At 47.6% G+C, this 23,559-nt stretch overlaps 1 pseudogene; it reads left to right on the plus strand.

Moving 5' to 3' along the window:
• The window catches only part of LOC141172719 (nicotinamide N-methyltransferase-like), a 63,146-nt pseudogene extending 47,982 nt beyond the window's left edge, over positions 1-15,164 (plus strand).
• The last annotated feature ends 8,395 nt before the right edge of the window (positions 15,165-23,559 follow it).

A 23,559-nucleotide genomic window follows, 5' to 3' on the forward strand; every position in this document is an offset into this window, starting at 1 on the left:
AGCTGCCACTATTTCTCCAGGTGTGCCGTCCCTGCATTGCACGAGCATGTGTTCCACAACATTAGCCATGCCATCAACAATGCAAGTCCACCTAACCACGGACACGCGGAAAAGTGCTTGCGGGCAGCAACGTTACATCTCGCTGACGGCACACTGAGTTAACATAGTGGAAGCCGGGACCCAGTCAGAACTTGGGACGGAACACGTCTTCCCGACACCGAGGATTGTGGGCCCTTGGTTAGTCAGGGTTGCACCCACATTCTACAGCTCTTGCACCTCCTCCTCCTCCTCTTCAGCATCTATCTCCGAAATTACCACATCAGTCGCACGTTGGAATAACTGCAGCACTGCCTCGGCCAAGCGGCAACAGGCTGTGCTGAAACTAATATGCTTAGGTGACAAACCACACAATGCTGAAGAGTTGTTGACAGCTCTGAGAGAGCAGGCAGATCTGTGGCTGACACCGCTGAACTTACAGCCAGGCATGGTCTTGTGTGACAATGGCCGGAACCTGGTGGCGGCTATGAGGTGAGGTGAGCTCACACACGTACCATGCCTGGTCCATTTGCTTAACCTCGTGGTTCAGCGGTTTCTAAAAACCTACACAGAGCTGCCGGATCTGCTTGTCAAAGTACGCCGCCTGTGTGCCAACTTTAGAAAGTCACCTACAGCTTCCGCCGCTCGTGCCGTGTTTCAGCAGCGTTTGCAGCTTTCGGCTCACCGACTGGTGTGTGATGTCCCCACGCGTTGGAACTCTATATTACAGATGTTGGGAAGGATTTGTGAGCAGAAGAGGGCAATTGACTACCAGCATCAACAAGGCTGTCTGTATTCAGTTCAGACTCCATACATAAGACCTCAGCAGTGGACAGGGATGTCAGATATATGTACCATCCTCTAAAACTTTGAGGACTCCACCAAGATGGTGAGCGGTGATGATGCTATAATTAGAGTCACCATCCTACTTCTCTGTCTTCTGAAATGCTCTCTGCTCACAATCAAAGAGTATGCATTGCAGGTGGAGCACGATGAGATGGAGCAAGGATCCATACAGCGTGATTACACACAGCCCTGCCTCATCTCATCCCAATGTGGATTGGGTGACAATGAGGAAGAGGAGGAGGAGCTAGTTTAATGCGCTATAGATGGTACTACCTGCACAACTGTCATACCGTCTGTTCAGCGTGGATGGCCTGAGGACAGGAAGGAAGAGGAGAGCATGGTCAGTCATCCTCTTGGTGAGGACACGGAAGTCTTGCCTTTTAGCAGTCTGGCATGCATGGCTGAGTTTATGGCCTTTCCTGTCACCCTCGCATTCTCCAAATTTTCGGTGACAGTCATTACTGGTTGGTGACACGTCTTGACCCACACTACAAGGAGAACTTTCTGTCTCTTATTCCCAAGATGGACAGGTCTACTAAAATGGGGCAGTACAAGAATTCCTTGTTGCGGAATTAATGAAAAAATTCCCATTTGAAAACGCTGGTGGCAGAGGTCACAGTTCATTGGGCAGCCAAGGAGTCCAGGCTAGAGAGACACAACTCCAATCCAGCAGAGACAGGGGAACACTGTCAAAGTTCTGGGACAGTTTTCTCAGACCCTCCCATCGCACAGGCCCTGAGGCACGGGGTACTTTCACAGGGAGTGCAAAATTTGGGAAGACGGTGATGGAGTACATTGCCGACAATACCAACATCCTCCGTGATTCCACTGTGCCTTATAATATTGGGTATCCAATCTGGACACGTGGCATGAACTGTTTCTTTATGCCTTGGAGGTGCTGGCCTTCCCTGCCGCTAGCGTTTTGTCAGAACGCGTTTTTAGGCATCCGCCTGTCAACTGAAAATGCTGAAATGCTAATTCTTATAAAAAAGAACAAGGACTGGATTGGGCCAGACTTCTCAACACCACCAAATGAGAGCAGCGTAACATAAACTCAAATCCAGTGTCTTTTTTTGGGAGGTCTATTCCCATGCATCTCTTCACACCCACACATTGGTATGCGTTTCCTGATTTTGTCTATTTTCTCTTGTCCTCCTCCTTCTCCTCATCCTCCATCACCATATCATTCACCACCATAACTACCATATCACCTCCTCTACGTGTCTTGCAAGGGGTATTAGAGTTCCTCCAAATATTTGGCAGCTGTTGCTTCACTGCTGTCACGGGTGTGTCGCCACGAAGATCGTCACGATTACACAGCCTGACTTCTCGCAGCTGACTTTTTGGTGCTTTGTGTTTTCGGCAGTGAGGGAGTTAATTCTCTTTCTCTCTGTGCTAGACGAGGTCCAGCCTCGCCCAGCTGCAATCAATGCTGCTGTAGTGAGTCTCCTTCAAATGCCTGCTGGTCTGTTTGGGAAGTGTCGGTGAAAGCATTTCATACAGACTTACAGAGCGAATCGTGGTATTTGGAGTTTCTGAGATAAGTGTATTTGGAGTGTATTTTCCCTTCCTCGCTTTATCATTTATCTCCTTTCCCGTTCGTGTTCCCTCTGTTGTAGTTGTGTAGTCTTTGTATGCAAGGTGGTTTTGGTTTTTCCCTTGTACTGTCTCGTTCGTCTAAGTACTGTGTGTGGGCATATTATTACTTGTCCTCTTTTGTTGTGATCGGGGTCCTTCTCAGGACTAGATTACTTAGGTGCAGGGATCCTCAGGAGGTAGGGGTTACGCTGGCGGCCTGGACCTCTGTACCTTTAACAGTACCTCCAGGTTGAGGGATTAGTCAGGGCCCCAGCTTAGGGTCAGCTTAGGCCCCCTACCTCCAGTATACAGAGACAGTGTGACATTTTCACCGACCCACTTAGTTTTTCTCCAGCTACCATGGATCCAGTAGCCGGTCTAGCTCGGCAGTTGCAGAGTTTGTCCATGGAGCTGGCGGACGTTAGGTCCAAGGTTTTGCATCCTCTGGAGCAAGCCGGACCAGAACCTAAAGTAGCTCTCCCTGACAGGTTCACTGGGGGGCGGGACAAGTTTTTTGTTTTCCGGGAGGCATGCAAATTGTTCTTTCGGCTGCGGCCTCGGTCATCGGGGAGTGAAGAACAAAGGGTGGGAATTGTCATCTCGCTCCTACAAGGGGACCCACAATCTTGGGCGTTCTCTCTTCCCCCGGGCTCCCCGGCTCTCCAGTCAGTGGATAGGTTTTTCGCTGCTCTGGGACTCGTATATGGTGACCCAGATCGGATCTCCCTTGCTGAGTCTAAGTTACGTAGGATCCAGCAGGGAGATCGTCCGGCGGAGGAATTCTGTTCGGAGTTCCGTAGGTGGGCCACGGACACCCAGTGGAATGACCCGGCTCTTAGGAGCCAGTTTTGTCAAGGTTTATCCGACAAATTACAGGATGTGTTGGCACAGTATGACTCTCCCGCGTCACTGGAAGCCGCTATGGCCCTGGCTATTCGCGTTGACAGACGGCTTCGGGAGAGGTGCGGGATAACTCGACCCCCTGTGATGACTCCACCTCCTACAAGGTCCCCTCATATGGTGGTTCCCCTGGTCAGTCCAGAGGAGCCTATGCAATTAGGAGGGACATCATTTCGGGGGAGGGGACCGGTGGTGCGCAATAAGACAGGAAGGTGTTTCTTCTGCGGGAGAAAGGGACATTTTATTGGGGGGTGTCCATCCCGTCCCTTGCAGAGTGAAGAGTCGTCGGAAAACTGTTGATCCCAGGTTGTGTGGTGGACGGCAATCTGGGAGTAGGTATTTCGTCCCTAGGTTCGTCTCAGTTTCTCGTACCGGCGGAGGTGGTGGTGGGTACGAGAACTGAGAGGATATCTGTTCTTCTGGATAGTGGGGCCGGGGCTAATCTGGTTGATGCTCGGTTTGCCCGGGTTCAAGGTATGCGATTGAGTGAGTTGGCTAAACCCATCCCCATATTCTCGATCGATGCCAGGCCTCTCGGTCAGGGAAGTTTTTTGAAAGCTGTGCATGACGTAAAACTTCAAGTGGGGGCGATACATAAAGAACTGTTGTCTTGCTACGTGTTGGAGGGTCTTCCCACTCCTATAGTGTTGGGCCTTCCTTGGTTAACTAAGCATAACCCGGTTATTAATTGGCAAACCAGAGAGATAAGCCAATGGAGTAAATTCTGTAATAAAAACTGCATGAACACGGTCATCGGTGCGGTTACTCCTTGGGTCTTACCTCCATTTCTGGCGGACTTTGAGGATGTATTCTCGGAGAAAGGGTGTCAGGAACTACCTCCTCATCGCGAGTATGACTGTTCTGTAAAACTGCTCCCTGAGGCCAAGTTACCTAAAGCTAGGTTGTATAACCTTTCTGGTCCTGAGAGGCAGGCCATGAAGGATTATATTTCAGAAAGTCTGGCTAAGGGGCATATTAGACCTTCATCTTCACCGGTGGCTGCGGGGTTCTTCTTTGTTAAGAAGAAAGATGGAGGCCTACGCCCTTGCCTGGATTTCCGTGAACTTAATCGGATTACGGTCCGAGATCCGTATCCCCTCCCACTTATTACCGATCTCTTTAATCAGATCGTGGGCGCCAAATGGTTCTCTAAGTTGGATCTCAGGGGGGCGTACAATCTGATTAGGATGAAGGAGGGGGATGAGTGGAAGACGGCGTTTAACACTCCGGAGGGGCATTATGAGAACCTTGTCATGCCATTCGGTCTGACTAATGCCCCGGCGGTGTTCCAACACTTTGTTAATGACATTTTTCGCCGCCTGGTGGGACAGTTTGTTGTCATATATCTGGATGATATCTTAATTTACTCGCCGGATCTGGTGTCTCATCAGGAGCACGTTAGGCAGGTGTTACAGATCTTGCGGGATAATAAACTGTATGCCAAATGGGAAAAGTGTGTGTTCGCCGTACAGGAACTCCAGTTTTTAGGCTTCCTGGTTTCAGCGTCCGGTTTTCGTATGGACCCTGGGAAAGTGCGGGCAGTTCTTGAGTGGGATCGGCCAGAGAATCTTAAGGCACTACAACGTTTCCTGGGGTTTGCTAATTATTACCGGAAGTTCATTCGTAATTTCTCGTCCATGGTTAAGCCTCTCACAGACATGACTAAAAAGGGGACGGATTTTTCTAGGTGGTCTGACAAGGCTTGTCAAGCATTCTCCTGCTTGAAAAAATGTTTTGCCTCGGCACCCATACTCATTCAACCTGATGCGTTACAGCCATTCATTGTAGAGGTAGACGCTTCCGAGGTAGGGGTGGGAGCAGTATTGTCACAAGGTTCGTCCCCTGGTAAGTGGCATCCGTGCGCCTTTTTCTCTAAAAAATTGTCGTCCGCTGAGAGGAATTACGATGTCGGCAATAGGGAACTCTTAGCCATTAAGTTAGCTTTTGAGGAGTGGCGCCATTTTTTGGAGGGGGCAGTCCATCCGGTCACCGTCATCACCGATCACAAGAACCTGCTATATCTGGAGTCCGCGAAACGTCTGAATCCCAGACAAGCTAGGTGGTCATTGTTTTTTACCAGGTTTAATTTTGTCGTTACATATCGTCCTGGGTCAAAAAATGTAAAGGCGGATGCCTTATCTCGTAGTTTCCCTGGGGCCGGGAATACGGACGACCCGATTCCTATCCTTCAGGAGGGGGTGGTGGTTTCGTCAGTATGCTCTGAGCTGGAGGAGGAGGTATTGGAGGCTCAGGGGGACGCCCCTGTTGGACCTCCGGGGAGACTGTTTGTTCCAGATCAGTTGCGACAAAAGGTGATCGAGGCACACCATAACTCAGTTTTGGCAGGACACCCGGGGAGTAAAGCAACTGTGGATCTTCTCTCGCGTCGGTTTTGGTGGCCTAACTTACATAAGGAGGTGGTAACTTTTGTCGCGTCCTGTGGGGTTTGTGCGCGCTCTAAGACCTCACATACCCGTCCGTCTGGGGCCCTCTTACCTTTGAAGATCCCGGAGCATCCTTGGACTCATCTGTCTATGGACTTTATTACGGACCTCCCTCCGTCTTCGGGTAAAACGGTCATACTCGTTGTAGTGGACAGGTTCAGCAAGATGGCACATTTTATCGCTGTTCCGGCTCTCCCTAATGCTAAAACTCTTGCGCAGGTGTTCATTGGGGAGATTGTGAGGCTTCACGGGGTACCCTCCGATGTGGTGTCTGATCGGGGGTCTCAGTTTGTGTCCAAGTTCTGGAAGGCGTTTTGTGCACGGCGGGGGATGCATTTGTCATTCTCATCGGCTTTTCACCCTCAGACCAACGGTCAGACGGAACGTATGAACCAGAGCTTGGAGACATATCTCCGGTGTTTTGTGTCAGAGAACCAGGAGGACTGGGCTTCTTTCTTACCTCTGGCAGAGTTTGCTCTCAATAATAGGCGGAGCGAGTCCACTGGTAAGTCCCCATTTTTTGGGGCATATGGTTTTCACCCCCAGTTTTGTACTTTCAGTAGGGGGGCTCTTCGGGGGTTCCTGAGGAGGAACGATTTTCCTCATCACTCGCTTCAGTATGGAGAGGGGTGCTGAAGAATCTGAATACTATGGGGAACCGATACAAACGTATGGCTGATAGGAGGAGAGTGTCTGGTCCGGACCTAAGTGTGAACGATCGGGTATTGTTGTCTACCAGGAATATTAAACTTAAGGTTCCCTCCTGGAAACTGGGTCCCAGGTTCATCGGGCCGTACAGAATCAGTTCTATTATTAATCCGGTGGCATTCCATCTTGACCTCCCCCCTACATTTAAAATTCACAACGTGTTCCACAGATCGTTGCTTAAGAGGTATGTGGCGCCGGTGGTACCATCACCTTTGCCTCCCCCTCCAGTGGTGGTCAATGGTAACTTGGAGTTCCAGGTATCAAGGGTCATCGATTCACGTTTTAATCGTCGGTCCCTTCAGTACCTGGTTCATTGGAAAGGGTATGGTCCTGAGGAGAGGATGTGGGTTCCTGCGTCGGATATTAACGCAGACCGATTAGTTCGGGCCTTCCACACGACTCACCCGGATAAACCTGGCCCTGAGGGTCCGGAGGCCCCTCGTAGAAGGGGGGGTACTGTCACGGGTGTGTCGCCACGAAGATCGTCACGATTACACAGCCTGACTTCTCGCAGCTGACTTTTTGGTGCTTTGTGTTTTCGGCAGTGAGGGAGTTAATTCTCTTTCTCTCTGTGCTAGACGAGGTCCAGCCTCGCCCAGCTGCAATCAATGCTGCTGTAGTGAGTCTCCTTCAAATGCCTGCTGGTCTGTTTGGGAAGTGTCGGTGAAAGCATTTCATACAGACTTACAGAGCGGATCGTGGTATTTGGAGTTTCTGAGATAAGTGTATTTGGAGTGTATTTTCCCTTCCTCGCTTTATCATTTATCTCCTTTCCCGTTCGTGTTCCCTCTGTTGTAGTTGTGTAGTCTTTGTATGCAAGGTGGTTTTGGTTTTTCCCTTGTACTGTCTCGTTCGTCTAAGTACTGTGTGTGGGCATATTATTACTTGTCCTCTTTTGTTGTGATCGGGGTCCTTCTCAGGACTAGATTACTTAGGTGCAGGGATCCTCAGGAGGTAGGGGTTACGCTGGCGGCCTAGACCTCTGTACCTTTAACAGTACCTCCAGGTTGAGGGATTAGTCAGGGCCCCAGCTTAGGGTCAGCTTAGGCCCCCTACCTCCAGTATACAGAGACAGTGTGACAACTGCATAGGCAAACACTATGGTAGACCCACTTCCTAATAATGCGAACATTGTTTTTAGGAGGCTCTCTGACCTCTATGTCTCTTCCAAGGGGCATTGGAGTGTCTTCAAATTTTTGGCAGCCAATACTTCACTGCATAGGCAAACATTATGGGAGACCCACTTCCTAATAATGGGAACATTGTTTTTAGGAGGCTCTCTGACCTCTACATCTTTTGCAAGGGGCATTGGAGTGCCTCCAAATTTTTGACAGCCCTTGCAGTCACTGCATATGCAATAACAGTATAGGAGACCCACTCGTTAATAATGAGAACAACAAAGCATAGTGGGCTGATGGCTCTCTACCAATAGTGAGGGCCGACTGCTGGCCCTTTAAGAATAGTAAGGTCCGCCTGATGGCCCTATAAAAATAGGCTCTGTGACTTTCAGAATTCCTCCATCATAAATGAAACAGGATGTGTCTGATCATGTCTCACACACCACATGGCCAGATAAGGTTGTAAAATATTACAATGACATTTCCCAGTGAATGCATTTGTCTTGGTTGAAAGCAATGCAAAAATGCAAAAATGCTATGTGTGAACATAGCCCAAGGTGTGGAGGAGCATTTTTGTGTTTGTATATTTATTTTGCCTTATATACAAGTCATTACCCTGGAAAGGATGTTCCTTAACACATTTCCCAGGAAAATCCATTTTGGTTTCATTTTTGTATGTTTTATTGTGAGTCCGTAAAAGTAGCGTAATACCTCTGACAACGTTGTTGACAACAGTGACCTGGGAGTCAGAAATGCTTCCAGGGGTCTTCCCCATGCTGTTCCCATGTCATTTGAGCACTGTTCCCATTGATTTGGGCAATTTTTAGGCTCTCTGCAGACTGCCGGGTCATTTTTCCCATAGACTTACGGGCTCATTGCTCGAGTTGAGCACCCAAGCATTCCAATTTGCTCGACCCGAGCATCGAGCACCCGAGCATTTTAGTGCTCACTCATCACTAGTGATAACTTATTGATCAGTGAAGATCTGACCACTGGGACCTGATCCGATCAGCAGAACGGTAGACTTTAATCCTCTTTAGAATGGAGCGGCGGTACGCATGCTCCATTTATTCCCTTTGGGCTACTGAGTGTTACACTGGGCTTTTTCCAGAAGCTCCAAAAATGGAGCACTGGATGGAAATCTTACCCACTGTTCAACTATTATCAGAATTAAAAGTTTCCTACTCTGGCAAATGGTGTGGGTCCTAGTAGTCACACCCCCACTGATCAATTCGATATCACCTATTCATTTAATAACTTATTATCCCCAAACAACACTGTCGAATGGTGCAGCCACCTACCAAAGTTTTGGCATCACATAACCTTGAGTAAAGTCTCTCCCCCAATGGTGCCAGTGTAAAATGCAGCAGAAATTCTGTTAGGAAAATTCAGACTGATGATCTTCTGTGTATATGTAGCGCCCCGAGGGCTCGGCCGCTACAGGGGTATTGCACCTCTGCCAGAGGTGTGGTATTCCACTCCCGGGTAAGAATGGAGTATGGACCAGGGCTCAGTTAGCTGCATACAGCACACACACCCCATTTCCGAGGGACAGCTCAACGGTGCTCCCACTAGACAGAAGTGCAGGCACGACCGACTATGTCCCTGCCTGGAGTGGGGAGGGGGGTGGAACACCCAGTGCTGTAGGGGCAGACAGGGGTTGGTTCCTGAGCGTAGGAAGGAGCTCATTGGTTGCTGGTCACCTGGGCTCATGGTCAGAGGGAGGTATAAAAGGTGGGCACCATCTTAGCTCTAGGAGAAGTTCTGTCCAGAGAGGAGAAGACAGGGAGTAGAGGCTCTGTAGGAGCTCTACTCCAGAAGGGCCTAGGGAGAGGCCGAGGAGGAGGTGAAGGGGAGCTGAGATTTTGGCTCATCTCAGCTCCAAGAGAACGGAACAGAAAGGAACAGGAAGGAACAGATAAGGATAAGAAGAGACAGAGAAACAGAAGGGCTCAGGAACAAGAAGGTGGAAGGGACCCTAAGAACCCACGAGAATCCAGGGTGAAGGGTCAGGCAGATTAAGGGTACCGGATCCCAAGTTGGTGGAGGAGAAACTACCCTCAGCCAAAGACCGGTCGTCGTGATCATTTATTGGTGCGACACCTCATCAAACCTGCTAGGAAGGCACCATATAGGACAGCGGAGGACGGGGCCCACGTTTAACCGCACAAGTCCGCGGCAGCTGGACAAAAGTGGGTCACTGGTGAGGCAGGCCAGAGAAAGGACAAAAGGGGGTCCTGAGCCATGCTCCTGAACTGCCTGGGAGTTGACCGAACCCCTCACCTGGTGGACGCAGCACGACTCGGGCAGTCATTCCCTGCAGAAGTGACTTGGATATTAACCGTGAGTAAAGACCCTGGACTGCAGTACGTTGTCTGTGTGCTTTTTTGCTCCTCCGGCACTACCGGTACTGGGACTCTCATCACCATCACTTCCACCATCCACTACACTGCCCTGGGGCCGCACTCTTCCCGTGGGGAGTCACACCATCCCAGCTGCACACGTCATCGGCCCCAGCGGACTGCCTTGCAGCGGCGGTTCCTAATAACCGCAATCCATGGGTGGCGTAGTCGGACATCATCTAAAACACCTAAAAGACTGCCACTGGTCTGACCACCCTGAGCCGCGGGACCGGGCTGCCACTACTACTCCCAGCGTCTCACTATTGCCCAGTTCCGTGTGCCCCACAGCCCAGGGGGCGAGTCAGCTTTGGCGTAGTCGGCAGGATTTCGTGCCCGCTAACAACGGGTACTGCACGCCTGAAAAGAGACTGTTTTGTTGTACTAAAGATGGCGCCCGCCCTAGAAGAACGAGCGCCATAATGTGCGCGCCAAAAGACCACAGGAGGCCGCCTCCCATCGTGGGCCGGGTCCCAGAATGGTGCCAAAGAGGAAGCCCGCCCCCAACAACCATGAGCACGGCTGTAGAAATGTCTGTCAATGTGGGGGGGCTGCCCCTGAGAGTGATTGTCAGCAGAATGCCCCAGGACCACCCCTCATGGGGGCAGAAAGAGAAGAAAACTGCGGGGCAGAGGATGGTCTGGATCAGTCTGGCCAGGCCGCACCCGAAGATAGAGACAGGAACCAGCTCCAGCGCCCTGGCGCGTGGCCTGCTGCAGGCCGTATCCCCATGCAGCTTCACGGAGCTGCTAGCACACCTCCCCAAGGAAGACCCCGAGTATGTGCGGGCTGCGCTGGAGGAGCTGGACCGGAGGATGGTCCGGGCGCAGCGGGACGTGATTGCCGGGTGGAAAGAAGAAATGGCCCAGCGGGCCGTGATCCTGCAGCAGGAGGCGCCGTCGACATCCAGCGGCACACCAGCCACCGAGGGCAGTGAAAGCAGAGCGGAGGCTGAGGACGATGCCGCAGAGGAGGCCGCGACAGCAGAGGCAGGTAACAGAGACGCCCCTACCCCGAACCCTGGGGCCGCCGACCTGCCCCTGCACCCTGTTGCGGAGCCCAATGTACCTGAACCCGCCATCGACACCGTGCCTCCACTGCTATTGACACCGCCAGCGAGCCCCGCCCCACGCCGTGCCCTCTGACCCCGGCCGTGATCAGCAGACCACAATCGCTGGCCCGGTCGCGAGGCCTAGCGCCCCCGGACGCCGCCCGTCGACAGGAGTACTGCCGCCAACAGCTGGAGGTGTTCGAGAGGGAGCAGCGGGAGCGGCGCATGAAACAGGAGAAGCTGCAGGCCCAAAGTGCGAAGCAGAAGATGAAGGCCCAACGAGATCCCCGAGCAGCCCGCGGTCCCCGAGTCACCGAGACTGTCGTAAAATTTCACATGGAACATGGCTGGGGTTTCATTAAAGATCCTGAGACCATCAGCAACGTGTTCGTGACTAGGAGGGATGTAGAGAGCCACCTGCCAGAAGGTCATCGAGGGCGGGATCTATATCCAGGAGACGTGGTGTCTTACACCCGGCACCAAGGCGTGAAGGGATGGTACGCCCTCCACGTCCACAGAGTAGTAGAGGAGGAGGAACAGCACTACTCGGATGATGAGTACCAAGAGGACCCGGATGGACCTGAAGATGACGAGGAGGAGCAAGGCGCATATGGAGGACGACGGTAGAAAGTAAGAAGAAGCGCCAGTGTAAATAGTTACCCGTCAGGGTACAAAGGAACTGTTTGGGACTGTTTCCAGAAAAGTGTGGTCCCCGTTGGGACTGATATAGGACTGTGTGAAAGTTATCCCCTACGTCCCCTAACAGGCTGAGGACTGTGAGCAGCCATTTCCCTTCCCAAAACTGGCCGAGGAATGAGAGCGGCCACCCCATGTATATAGTTGCGCTTCCTAAAGCGCCCCCTACTGGTTTTATACAAAAACCGCAACGTCTACCTCAAGACACGTTTACTGGACTGTTGCACCTTTACCTGGTCGCAAGTTGCACCGCCGCCAGGATCCAAGAATGTGTTTTGCCTAAAATTGTTTTATATGAAGAGTTTAATATGCTGCTAGAAAATGTTTTACATAATCTTGAAACCGTTTTATATGATAAGTGACAAAAGAGTTCCAGAAGTATTAGTATGTGTTTTATAATAGTGTGACAAGAAAAGAAGAGTGTGTCCCATAAAGGGAATTGAACAATGTCGTCCGTTTCTAAAATGTAAAAAGTTTTGAAAAAGTTTGCATGTCCTGTAATCAACTGTTTTTGCTCTTTTCCAGCCCGAGGACGTGCTGTGCTTTACCAGGGGGGAATGTAGCGCCCCGAGGGCTCGGCCGCTATAGGGGTATTGCACCTCTGCCAGAGGTGTGGTATTCCACTCCTGGGTAAGAATGGAGTATGGACCAGGGCTCAGTTAGCTGCATACAGCACACACACCCCATTTCCGAGGGACAGCTCAACGGTGCTCCTACTAGACAGAAGTGCAGGCACGACCGACTATGTCCCTGCCTGGAGTGGGGAGGGGGGTGGAACACCCAGTGCTGTAGGGGCAGATAGGGGTTGGTTCCTGAGCGTAGGAAGGAGCTCATTGGTTGCTGGTCACCTGGGCTCATGGTCAGAGGGAGGTATAAAAGGTGGGCACCATCTTAGCTCTAGGAGACGTTCTGTCCAGAGAGGAGAAGACAGGGAGTAGAGGCTCTGTAGGAGCTCTACTCCAGAAGGGCCTAGGGAGAGGCCGAGGAGGAGGTGAAGGGGAGCTGAGATTTTGGCTCATCTCAGCTCCAAGAGAACGGAACAGAAAGGAACAGGAAGGAACAGATAAGGAGAAGAAGAGACAGAGAAACAGAAGGGCTCAGGAACAAGAAGGTGGAAGGGACCCTAAGAACCCACGAGAATCCAGGGTGAAGGGTCAGGCAGATTAAGGGTACCGGATCCCAAGTTGGTGGAGGAGAAACTACCCTCAGCCAAAGACCGGTCGTCGTGATCATTTATGGGTACGACACCTCATCAAACCTGGTAGGAAGGCACCATATAGGACAGCGGAGGACGGGGCCCACGTTTAACCGCACAAGTCCGCGGCAGATGGACAAAAGTGGGTCACTGGTGAGGCAGGCCAGAGAAAGGACAAAAGAGGGTCCTGAGCCATGCTCCTGAACTGCCTGGGAGTTGACCGAGCACCTCACCTGGTGGACGCAGCACGGCTCGGGCAGTCATTCCCTGCAGAAGTGACTTGGATATTAACTGTGAGTAAAGACCCTGGACTGCAGTACGTTGTCTGTGTGCTTTTTCGCTCCTCCGGCACTACCGGTACTGGGACTCTCATCACCATCACTCCCACCATCCACTACACTGCCCTGTGGCCGCACTCTTCCTGTGGGGAGTCACACCATCCCAGCTGCACACGTCATCGGCCCCAGCGGACTGCCTTGCAGCGGCGGTTCCTAATAACCGCAATCCACGGGTGGCGTAGTCGGACATTATCTAAAACACCTAAAAGACTGCCACTGGTCTGACCACCCTGAGCCGCGGGACCGGGCTGCCACTACTACTCCCAGCGTCTCACTATTGCCCGGTTCCGTGTGCCCCACGGCCCAAGGGGCGAGTCATATACTCACCATGGGAACATGCCCTTATCCTTGATAACTTTTATCCCTTGAAGCTGAGCAGTTTCCTAACCTGATCTCCCAGCATGTCAATATTTATTTAGACAAGGCCTTTCTTCCCTCTGTCTGTTCTGTCAGCCACTAGAGAAAGATCTGTAGTTCCAGTCACAATCCTTCAAGGCACAAGTTACAGGGAAGTCTAGGAAGAGTCTGTCCCAAGCAATAGTGTACAAATTTAGGCTAGATGTGAGATTCTGGGCCATGCACATATTCTATTTTTGCAATGCTAGAATATGCAAAATCAAATAGCAATTTTGTCCTCAAAAAACATTCTACTGGTTCATGAGGTTCTATAAAATAGTGGAGTTAGCAATAGCTATCATTCTGTATTGAAAATTCCTGCCCAAAGCTAACTACTGGTCTTATATTTGCACTTTTGATTGATCCAAACTCACAATTATTTTCTACATTATTTTCCATTTCTTTCAGTGAAAAGTTACAGCAAAAAGAAGAAAAAATGAGGTTTGCCATTCAACATGTTGTGAAATGTGACCTCGAGAAAGAAAATATGATGGATCCGATTGTCTTACCCCCAGCAGATTGTATCATCTGTGCTTGGCTCCTAGATACTATTAGCAAAGACAAAGATGATTACATAAGAAATCTCAGGAAGTTCTCAAATTTGCTAAAACCTGGAGGACATCTCATAATTTTTGGGTGTTTAGAGTCAACATATTTCATAGTTGGGAAAGACAAATTACATCTTCTCAATTATGATGAGGATTTTGCCAGGAAAGCTCTAGTTGGAGAAGGTTTTGTTATTGACCGCTGTTGAGGTTTGGAAGAGAAAAGCTGAAAGCGATCTTGTTGACCATAAGGGCATCATATTCATTGCAGCTCACAAGGAGAAGTAGATCTGAGTAGAATCTACAAAATTAAACGAGTTGGGGCATAAAATTAAATTATCGCTTATGCAGAGGATAGGTGGAAACTTGGTGATCCATTGAGTCAAAACACTAGAACCCCCAATAATCCCATTAACTGTGGTTTAAAGTGCCCTATGTGAGCTGAGCGTTGATCCGACATGCAGCATGCACCATCGCTACCTTTACTTTGTATTGGAATGGCAGAAATTTCTGAGTCTCTTAGACAATGTTCAGCAAGAAGTTTCCCATCTATATGCTTTTATTATTCAACCCCTGTAATCCTGCATGCATTTTATTAGTTATATGCCTTTGAAATTCTCAAATTATAAAATTCCATTAAATTAAAACAATTCCAACATTTTTCCTGTAACAATTTAATACTATTTCCTCAAGACAATTGGATCCCTCTTTTCTCCTAACAGAGTTTAAAATCTTCTGCTTAATTGGTTATTATTACTCTTTTATTTTTTGGAATCTTTATTTGGAAGAATAATTGTGTGAAATCAAAATAGCGGCAGAACTTGATGTGATTATTTGGGAGATCATATGGCATTATAAGACTTCTGGCTACCTGCATAATATCAACATTGTAATAAAGAGAATGTAATATTAAACTTGAATCTTGTGATTTCCTTGAAGGGTTATTACCATTTGCCTCTTTCTTTGCCAAAAGAGTCTTGATTTCTGAGCCGATGGGCTTATTAAAGCTACATTGTATGCAGAGCCTTAAAGGAGTTGCACAATTAAAACAAGGTATCACGTACCTATAAGATAAGTGATAACTTGCTGATCGGAAGGTGTCACACCGCTAGGACCTGCACGATAGGCAGAATGAAGAACTTTTATTACTGGTCGGTGTAAGCAAAATTCACTCTTTTCTATGTCTTATGAACTCCAAATAATAATTATTTTATGAGCGCTTGGAAAATTAGTACAACACAACCTTCTTGGTGTACTAAGTAGGATTTCTGGTTTATTAATGCACAGCTGAAGTTTAAGTAGTGTCACAGACAAAGGAAACTTACCACTGAGAGGTGTAGGCAATAGGAATTTAGGGGCAAGAACATAAATGTGAATCTGTGCTCCCACATTTTCCCCCTTTTCTGATCAATTATGTGTATTTCAAGAAGTATATTGAAGCGCGCTACCCACATTTTCCTTTAGTACCTGCTTGACATCAGTTCCCTACCTGAACACCGTTAATTGTATCACAACAATCTCATCTTGTTTGATATCGGAAATATAGAACCAGATGTTCTTTGACGTGATTTCTTTAGTCATGGACAGAATTACCTTAGTTATAACACAGATTAGAGCTTTTAAAGCTACACATACCAACAATCAAAATAACACTAGTTGCATATAGTTTTTAAGGTTGAAGGAAGACTTAGTACATCTAGTTCAACCCATAGCCTAACATATTGATCCAGAGGAAGGCAAAAAAAAAACATGTGGCAAACAATAAGCTCCACAATGGGGACCTGGAGATTTCCCATATGGCCGGTATAATGACAACAAGTAGAATGTATTTTCTGACACAGTCAATTTTTTCTAGCAATACAGTATGTTGGTTAGTGACTGCAATTAGCTGAGACTCTTGTTTGGCTGGTAGTGTCACTCTTTACAGTGGATGATGTGTATCCACGTGTGTTTTCACTCAAACTTCATGTCAGGCATAGGGCATTTGCTGGATTTGAAATAGGTTCAGAGCCATTAGGGGATTCTGTGGTCTCTCATTCTGGTTCAGCTGGGGCTGATGCTGCTCAGCATTTTCATCAGTCCCAACACGAGATGGACGCGTTGTTCCCTGGGTCTTTATCCCTAGCAACATGAAGCGTAGGTTGCGGAGGGAAACAGAGCTGCTACAGCCTAAGTCCAGGATTCTCTGCACTGAGCATGCCCGTGACATGGCGGACCGAGATTGGTGGTTTGGGAGTCAGCTGATCCGGTGACCTGGCACCGCCTGATTGGTTGTGGGTGACGTCACCAATGGTGCGACGGTGGGCAGGGCTTAATCTTTAAAAAGCCCGCCCACCAACATGGCTGCACGCTCTGATTATTGAGCAGTGATGGTGTTGTGTGGACGCTTGGTAGTTTGAGCTCCTCGGGTGCTTTAGCGGAAATAGGCAGGTAGCTTCGTCTGACAGTCTGGCTCCGACTAAGGGGTCGCCATACACCCCGAGCAGTCTGCAGACACCGTATTCCCGGTACCACCTGTAAGCCACGTGGAGAGATTCTCCTCAGTCCGGTAGCACGCCGGCTGAGAGCACTTATACACCGGCGTGAGTCACACACGCATCCTAGCGCCAACTGTGTAGTCCCTGTGCTGCAACAGGACTACAGATACTTTATTTATCACACATCTCTCGTGCAGTTAACGGAGATAGTGCAAATTCCTATTCCCGCTCCGGTGTGCTGTAACACGGAGGGGATTGTTATTTAAGTTGGTTGTTTTACCTTCTCACCCGGAAGGTGTTCGGCCGCAGTCCACCAGGCTGCATCGCGGACCCGGGGGTCGGTTGCGTTCCATTATAATAAAGTTGTTTGCAACCATCCCCTTAACACTTCATTGAAGTTTCTTTGGTTAGGAGAACCTGGAATGGCCCATCAAATCTTGACTTAATTCTTTTTCTCATATGTGCTTTTAGGACCACCTTGTCTCCTCTCTTAATACCATTTTCTCCTGACGATTTAGGGTCTGGAATGGAACAATACACCTGTTTATCACACTCTTTTGCCTTTGATTAGGCAAGGATTGTACATAGCTGGTCATGTTATCATGATGCATCTGAAGTGATTATGAGAGAGAGACCTGTTTTTCTACCTATAGTACATCTTATTGAGAAAAGAGCTAAAGGCAAGCAATCAGCCCATGGTTTGCCAATCTCCTCCTTTCCCTTCTAATTTTTTAACTGTCCCATTTAGTCTTTCCACCTTTCTATTGCTTTGTAGATTTATTTTTATTTATTTATTTTACTCACTTATATAGATGATATGAGTGTGGAAAGCCTGCTCAATTTCCAGAGACTGCACATCTCTTTCATCCCCTCTCTTGTAAAATGCCAACCTCTATCACTTTCTATCATTTCAGGAACCCCATATGTACATTCCACCTCCTTCAGGAGCTTTTAAGCAGTAAACTTAGCCGAAGGTTTCTGCATCGGATATGATTCAGGTTAACCTGAAAAAGGATCAACACAAACAAGCACAATCTCATATACCCCTACTCAGGGTAGAAGTATATAGTCAATCTGGAATCTCTAGAATGGGTCGAGTGGACAAGGGGTGTGTTTTTGCTGTTTTTTTTTTACAGTTTTTGCTACATTTTGTCAAGCACATGGCATACAAGACTGGGCATACCAAGCCCCTGTGTGCTGAACCTGGTGCAACCCATATCTTGTCTACCAAATCACACATACAGTGGGTACAGAAAGTATTTATACCCCTTTAAATTTTTCACTCTTTGTTTCATTGCAGCCATTTGGTAAATTCTAAAAAGTTAATTTTTTTCTCATTAAAGTACACTCTGCACCCCATCTTAACTGAAAAAAAACAGAAATGTAGAAATATTTGCAAATTTATTAAAAAAGAAAAACTGAAATATCACATGGTCATAAGTATTCAGACCCTTTGCTCGCACTCATATCTAAGGTCGCATGCTGTCCATTTCCATGTGATCCTCCCTGAGATGGTTCAACTCTTTCATTGGAGTCCAGCTGTGTTTAATTAAGCTGATAGGACTTAATTTGAAAAGGCACACACCTGTCTGTTAGGCATTGGTCTGTTGCTGGATTTGAAATTGGTCCTGAACCTTCTGTGGTCTCCCATTTTGGTCCAGCCAGGGCTGATGCTGCTCAGCATCATCATCAGCCCCAACGCCTAGCTGATCCATGAGGTGTACAGATTGTCTCCTGGGTATTTGTGCCTAGCAATGTTAAGCATAGGTTGTGGAGGGAGACAGGGCTTTTGGAGTCTAAGTCTAGGATTCGCCGCACTGAGCATGCCCGTGACCGGGCGGATCGTGATTGGTGGTTTGGCACCCACCTGACCCGGTGACCTGGCACCGCCTGATTGGTCCACGGGTGGCGTCACCAATGGCGTGTGTGTGTGGCAGGGCTTAGTCTTTAAAAGGCCCGCCCACAAACATGGCGCCGCGCTCTGATCATTGAGCAAGTGTTGCTGTGTGTGGACGACTGTGATTCACGTAGCTTCTGCAGGCAGGATTAGTGAAAGTAGACAGGCTTGTGAAAGTAGGCAGGTAGCTCTCTCTAGCAGTCTGGCTCTGCCAAAGGGGTCGCCTAACACCCCGAGCAGCCTGCAGACGTCCTGTTCACGGTTTCGCCTGTCAGCCACGTGGAGTAGTACCCTTCAGTCCGGTAGCACGCCGGTTGGAGGCACGTCTACCCGTCGGCGTAGTCACACATGCATCTTAGCGCCGCCACTGTAGTCCCTGTGCTGTAACAGGACTACAGATAGTTTTTCTCCGCCTATCTCTCGTGCTGCAAACAGAGATAGAGCGAACCGCTATACCCGTTCCTGTGTGCAGTAACATGGAAGGGTTTATAATTTAAGTTGGTTGCTTTACTTTCCACCCGGAAAGTGTTCGGCAGCAGTCCTCCAGGCTGCATCGCGGACCCCGGGGTCGGTTGCGTTCCATTATAATAAAGTTGTCTGCAACCGCCCTCCTAACACCTGTCTATATAAGACCTCACAGCTCACAGTGCATGTCAGACCAAATGAAAATCATGAGCTCAAAGGAACTGCCCAATGAGCTCAGAGACAGAATTGTTGCAAGGCACAGATCTGGCCAAGGCTACAAAAGAATTTCTGCATTACTCAAGGTTCCTAAGAGCACAGTGGCCTCCATAATCCTTAAATGGAAGAAGTTTGGGACCACCAGAAGTCTTCCTAGACCTGGCTGTCCAGCCAAACTGAGCAATCGTGGGAGAAGAGCCTTGGTGAGAGAGGTAAAGAATAGAGATGAGCGTTGTTCGACTCGAACTGTTCGCCAATCTCAAATTCGAGCAGTTTTGGGCGGTGTTCGAGCCCTTCGGCGAAAACGAACGATTTGAGAATAATTCGGCTGTTCGAGGTTATGTTCAATTACTGTTCGTGCACCAAAATCATAACTGGATTTTTTCTCAGTAATGATGAAAATTAATGTTAATACGCAGTTTGAGTGTACAGCGGGGTGGGGGGAGGGGCAGGGGATGGATCTCTGCAGGAACAATGAAGATCTCCATTTTTTTTTCTCTTTCCCGCATTTGAAGTGGGGAGGTGCAATCTGTCAGCCTATCAGCAGCGCACACACGGAGCGAAGTGCTTTTTTTCACACAAGCAAGGGCATGTGTCATTGGCAGTGTATGTCACATGTCCTTGCCCTATAAGACCAAGCCATTTTCCCCGTCGCCACCATTTTCTCACTGCTGCAGCTGCGTGTTAGACGGCACCGCTGTTGCTGTGTGCGCTATACCTTGTTAATTTCAAGCCAATTTTCGCACAAATCTACAGATAGCTTGGGAGTAGGGAATAGTTGTGATTGCAGTCCTTTTAAGGACTAGGTTACAGCATTTCCTACGACTTTTATAAGGCAGGTCTGTGCTCTTAAATAGATAGATTGTGGGAGATTGTAGTCCTTTTCAGGACTAGGTTACATCAGTTCCTATCACTTTTTGCCAGGCAGGTCTGTGCCAGTGCTGTGCAAGTTTTTTCACAGCAGTTGGCTGAATCTAGCAAAGCTAATCCTTTTTGGCCTATTGCAGAGTGTGTTAGTCAGTGGAGTAGCCTATCTGTGTTGCAAGATATACCACCTGTGTATAGAATACCAATTTTTTTACTGCACCTAGTAAAGTAAAATCTTTTGGGCATAGCATCATTCTATTAGTCCATCTATACTGAACTCCATCACGCTGCAAATTCAAAATAATTTTTTGTCTGCATCTAGCTCTGAAAAAATATTTGGCCTTCTAGCATTGTGTGAGAATTTCTCTATTAGTGCATCTATACTGACCTCCATCAGGTTGAAAATTAAAAATAATTTTTATCTGCATCTAGCTCTGAAAAAATATTTGGCCTTCTAGCAGTGTGTGGGACTTTCTCTATTAGTCCATCTATACTGACCTCCATCAGGTTGCAAATTAAAAATCATTTTTTGTCTGCATCTAGCTCTGAAAAAATATTTGGCCTTCTAGCAGTGTGTGGGACTTTCTCTATTAGTCCATCTATACTGACCTCCATCAGGTTGCAAATTCAAAATAATTTTTTGTCTGCATCTAGCTCTGAAAAAATATTTGGCCTTCTAGCAGTGTGTGGGACTTTCTCTATTAGTCCATCTATACTGACCTCCCTCAGGCTGCAAATTAAAAATAATTTTTATCTGCATCTACCTCTGAAAAAATATTTGGCCTTCTAGCTGTGTGTGGGACTTGTTCTATTGGTCCATCTATACTGACCTCCATCAGGTTGCAAACTGAATATAATTTTTTTCTGCATCTAGCTCTGAAAAAATATTTGGCCTTCTAGCAGTGTGTGGGACTTTCTCTATTAGTCCATCTATACTGACCTCCATCAGGTTGCAAATTAAAAATAATTTATATCTGCATCTAGCTCTGAAAAAATATTTGGCCTTCTAGCAGTGTGTGGGACTTTCTCTATTAGTCCATCTATACTGACCTCCATCAGGTTGCAAATTAAAAATATTTTTTTTGTCTGCATCTAGCTCTGAAAAAATATTGGGCTTCTAGCTGTGTGTGGGACTTGTTCTATTAATCCATCTATACAGACCTCCATCAGGTTGCAAACTGAATATAATTTTTTTCTGCATCTACCTCTGAAAAAATATTTGGGCTTCTAGCTGTGTGTGGGACTTGTTCTATTAGTCCATCTATACAGACCTCCATCAGGTTGCAAACTGAATATAATTTTTTTCTGCATCTACCTCTGAAAAAATATTTGGGCTTCTAGCAGTGTGTGGGACTTGTTCTATTAGTCCATCTATACTGACCTCCATCAGGTTGCAAACTCAATATAATTTTTTTCTGCATCTAGCTCTGAAAAAATATTTGGCCTTGTAGCAGTGTGTGGGACTTTCTCTATTAGTCCATCTGTACTGACCTCCATCAGGTTGCAAATTAAAAATAATTTATATCTGCATCTAGCTCTGAAAAAATATTTGGCCTTCTTGCAGTGTGTGGGACTTTCTCTATTAGTCCATCTATACTGACCTCCATCAGGTTGCAAATTAAAAACATTTTTTTGTCTGCATCTAGCTCTGAAAAAATATTTGGCCTTCTAGCAGTGTGTGGGACTTTCTCTATTAGTCCATCTATACTGACCTCTGTCAGGTTGCAAACTGAATATATTTTTTTTCTGCATCTACCTCTGAAAAAATATTGTGCTTCTAGCTGTGTGTGGGACTTGTTCTATTAATCCATCTATACAGACCTCCATCAGGTTGCAAACTGAATATAATTTTTTTCTGCATCTACCTCTGAAAAAATATTTGGGCTTCTAGCTGTGTGTGGGACTTGTTCTATTAATCCATGTATACAGACCTCCATCAGGTTGCAAACTGAATATAATTTTTTTCTGCATCTAGCTCTGAAAAAATATTTGGCCTTCTAGCAGTGTGTGGGACTTTCTCTATTAGTCCATCTATACTGACCTCCATCAGGTTGCAAACTGAATATATCTTTTTTCTGCATCTACCTCTGAAAAAATATTTGGGCTTCTAGCTGTGTGTAGGACTTGTTCTATTAGTCCATCTATACTGACCTCCATCAGGTTGCAAACTGAATATAATTTTTTTCTGCATCTACCTCTGAAAAAATATTTGGGCTTCTAGCTGTGTGTGGGATTTGTTCTATTAGTCCATCTATACTGACCTCCATCAGGTTGCAAATTGAATATAATTTTTTTCTGCATCTAACCCAGCCAATAGTTTTGGCCTAATACCACAGTTTGGCCACTCAGCTCTGCTCGGTTCCCATCCATTGTTTTTTTGTGCAAACAACTCCAGAGTTGTGAATTAGTTAACCACCAAAATGAGTGGAAAAAGGCCTGCTGCTGGTGGAAAGGGGAATAGGCGTGTTGGGAAGGGGAAATAAGGTTGTGTCCGTGGGGTAGGTGTTAAAGCAACAGTAACATCTGCAGAAGAAAGACCATCTTCCAGCCAAACTAAAATGTCTACTTCTTTTAGCGGACAATGTGATAAGATCCCTTTCTTACGGCCACGCCAATCGCTACAAATTCCAGATGAGGCACAAAAACAGCAGGTGCTTCAACGGATATCAAGTGCTCCTTTAAGTGGGCTCTCCTCCACATCAACTTCAACATCACAAATACTCCAGTCCTCAAAGGTGTCACCCCAATCGCACTTGCTTCCTCACAGCTCCCAAATCTCCAGCTGCCCGTCTGAGTATGAGGTAGAACAGATGGTTGAGTCTGCAGAGCTGTTTACTCATACTATAGCCTGGGAATCAGAGGTCGACTCCAGCGCTTCTGTGAATCCAGACGAGGAAATGATCTGCACTGATGCCCAGAATCTTTATGAGTCGGATCCAGGACCAGACGCAGAAGGTTTTGACCATAATGTAGACCCTCGTTCCCAAACTGTAACTCCTGTTGGTGGAGACAATGAGGAAGACGATGATGAGACTCAAATACCTGATTGGAGCGACAACTTTAGTTTTTTGTCAGGGCAGGAACAGGTTGGCTCTGAGGACGACGGGTGTGATAGCGCACAGGGTGATGATGATGAGGTTGGAGATCCCACTTACTGTCAACCCACAGTCAGCCAAGAGATGAAGTCAGCAGAGGAGGTGGAGGAAGATTCTAGTGACGACGAGGTCAGGTTGCGCCTTCCTGGACAGAGACGTAGTACTGGAAGCACGTCAACAACTGCATCCTCAAACACAACTCTGCCTCTCACCACAAGTCGTGGTGGCTCTTCAGGTCGCATGGGTGCTAAGCCTTGCATAGCCTGGGCATTTTTTCAGATCGATAAAGATG

The sequence above is a fragment of the Phyllobates terribilis genome, unplaced genomic scaffold (assembly GCF_046119375.1).
Source record: "Phyllobates terribilis strain yellow unplaced genomic scaffold, ASM4611937v1 Scaffold_12__6_contigs__length_324123572, whole genome shotgun sequence".
Classification (NCBI taxonomy): Eukaryota; Metazoa; Chordata; class Amphibia; order Anura; family Dendrobatidae; genus Phyllobates; species Phyllobates terribilis.